General features: G+C 36.3%; 1 non-coding gene across 1 annotated transcript; it reads right to left on the bottom strand.

Annotated features, from left to right (window-relative positions):
• Nucleotides 1-2806: 2806 nt before the first annotated feature.
• Nucleotides 2807-2913, bottom strand: LOC128281043 (small nucleolar RNA R71). The gene has a single exon (XR_008271260.1). It is a non-coding gene; the product is annotated as a small nucleolar RNA R71 (small nucleolar RNA).
• Between the last annotated feature and the right edge of the window lie 270 nt (nt 2914-3183).

Here is a 3183-nt window from a genome sequence, read left to right as displayed (position 1 = left end):
CTCAACAAGTCTCAATTGTGCCACAAGTAATCGATCCGATTCGATTGATTAAGCCACCTGTTGATAAGTTTCGTAAACATGGGGCTGAAGAGTTTCAGGCTACGATTGATGATGATGCCGAAAGAGCTGAGTTCTGGCTTGAAAACACTATCTGAGTATTCGATTAATTTTTCTGTACTCCAAAAGAATGTATTAAATACGTAGTATATTTTCTTAGAGATAATGCATATCACTGGTGGAAAACGTTGACATCGGTGGTTCCTAGAGAACGAGTTACCTAGGAATTCTTTCAGACCGAGTTTCGAAAGAAGTACATAAGTCAAAGATTCCTCGATCAGAAAAATAAAGAGTTTCTGGAGTTGAAACAAGGCCGGATGACTGTAATATAATACAAAAGAGAATTTGTACGTTTGAGAAAGTATGCTCGAGAATACGTGTCTACTGAAGAGATTATGTGTAAAAGATTTGTTGATGGATTGAACGAAGATATAAAACTATTAGTCGAGATACTTGAAATAAAAAAATTTGTAATATTGGTTGAGAGGGCCTGTAAAGCCGACGATCTCAACAAAGAAAAGAGAAAAGCTGATTCAGAGGCTAGAGATTCGAGAAAGAGATTAATGAATAAAACTTATCATTCCTCGTCAAAGAAATCTAGAGATTTTATTGATCGATTGATAACTTCATAATAAATAGTAATTTATACATATTTCTATCCCATTCTTAGCATATTTTTGGATGAATTATCCTTAGATTTGGTGAATTCGATGCTCCTAATCCTTTAATTTCATGTTTTATACTTAGGTGAGCATAGGAGAGTAAAAAGAGCGAGAAACAGGCTGAAAACGGAGAAAATGGACCAACATGGGAAATCAACATGGCCTGGACTTCCCCACATGGGTAAGCCACATAGTTGTGTCCATTTGGCAGAATCGAAGCATGACTTACACGGGTAGACCACACGCTCGTGCCTATGTAACAGCCTGAAACACGGATTGAAGAAATCGCACACGGGCGTGTCCCTGTCGAGCCCAAGTTTAGTTCTATTCGGAGAAGGCCATTCTTGAGGGATTTTAGGCATTCTAAAGCCTATTTAAACACCTGAGGAGGCACTTAGAAGGGACACACGGAGTAGGAGGCAAGGAATTACTCAAGGAAAGATGATTGATCCATCTCAGAAGCTGGATACATCATCAAGGCTGAAGATCTCCCTTCGGTTTTCTTCAGGAGTTTCGGGTTTTCTTTATGTTTTGTTATCTTTATTCTTTTGAGATGTTTTCTTTCATAATTACGAACTAAACCCCCTAAATACCTGAGGGGAATGAAACCTAAGATGGATCTTGTTATTATTATCTTAATTGTATGATAAATATTTGACTTGTTCTTAATTTTGTGTTCTTAATTCTTGTTTGAATATTCCAGGATATTGATTCAAGTTAATACACTTATTCAAAGGAGCAAAAGTCCCTGTCTAAGAGTAAATTTGTTGTAATTAAGCGGAGTTGATTGCACGCCTAGAGATAGGTGACAAGATTTTGTCAGATTAGGGTGAAACCTAATAAGGGAGTCTATAGATCAAGTTAATGCAATACTAGGGTGTTAATTAGAAAGACATTTCAATTAATCAACCTAGGGTTAGAAGTTATTAGTCTCGAGAGAGATAATAATATAACTTAGGGATTTCTATGGATCAAGTCAAATGAATAAATCGTCTGATTCAGAGTTAAATAACAAGTGAAGTCTAGGTGGATTTTTCCTTGGGTATTGTCTTAATCAATCGAGTTTTCCCAAAAGCTTTTCCCCAATTTTCTCTCTGTGCACCCTTAGTTTAGTTAATTAGTTTAGATAAACAAATCCCTTAATTTTTAGGCTAGATAATAAAAAAGAAAGTAATTACTAGTACTCTTGGTTCCTTTGGGTTCGACAATCCGGTCTTGCTAAAGCTATACTACTGTTCGATAGGTACAATTGCCTTCATCGTGATAATAGTTAGTTTCAAGAACGATTAATTATAAATTTTTAAAACCTGTCGTGAATATCACATATCAAGTTTTTGGCGCCATTGCCGGGGAACTAAGATATTAGGAACACTCGATTTTTATTACTTTAGCCATTTTACTTTTTTTGCAATTTAAAATTTTATTTCCTTTTCTAATTTTCTCTTTTATTCGCTTTGGCAGGTGTTTTATAGTGTATGACTAGAAGAAACCTGTCGGGACCATTACTTTTTGATAGTGAGATTGATCACAAAGCGCGTAGAAATCAAAAAGAAATTAGGTGAAGCTTAAGATACACAGAGGAAGAGCAAGAGGACAATATTCAACCCACAACTGAGGAGATCGCTAAAAATCAGGAAAATCCGCTACCTCCTGTGATTGCTGCTGATCCAGTAAATCAGAATCCTACTCCGCGCACTCAGTAAATCAGAATCCTACTCCGTGCAGTATGTATGATTATGCTAAATTGAATTTAACAGGAACTGATTCGAGTATAGTTAGGCCTGCTATTGCTGCAAATAATTTTGAACTGAAACCTAACACGATTCAAATGATACAGCAATTTGTTCAATTTGATGGTTTGCAGGATGAGGATCCAAACACTCTCTTGGTGAATTTTTTGCAACTCTGCGACACATTTAAAATCAATGGAATCTCTGATGATGCTATACGCCTTCGGTTTTTTCCCTTTTCATTAAGAAATAAGGCTAAACAGTGGTTAAACTTGTTACCACGAGGGTCAATCACTACTTGGGAACAAATGACCGAAAAGTTTTTTTTTTAAATATTTTTTGTCGGCTAAAATGGCTAAATTAAGGAATGATATCTCTTCTTTTGTGCAGATGGATCTAGAAACACTCTACGATGCATGGGAGAGATATAAGGATCTGTTGAAAAGGTGCCCTTACCATGGGTTACCACTCTGGCTATAGGTTCAAACTTTTCACAATGGCCTGAATCCTTCAACTAGGCATATGGTTGACGCAGGTGCTAGTGGTACTATCAATAATAAGACACCTGATAATGCTTATGAATTTATAGAAGAGATGACACTGAATAATTATCAATGGCAAGTCATAAGGAAAAAGCCAACGAAAGCGGCCGATATTTTTAACGTTGATTCGGTCACCATGCTCTCTAATCAGGTAGAACTTTTGAATAGAAAAATTGACAGTTTTCTTGGTTC

This window comes from Gossypium arboreum, chromosome 9 (genome assembly GCF_025698485.1).
Source record: "Gossypium arboreum isolate Shixiya-1 chromosome 9, ASM2569848v2, whole genome shotgun sequence".
Lineage (NCBI taxonomy): Eukaryota > Viridiplantae > Streptophyta > Magnoliopsida > Malvales > Malvaceae > Gossypium > Gossypium arboreum.
Note: the sequence above shows the minus strand (reverse complement) of the source record. Positions and strands in the feature narration are given on the sequence as shown.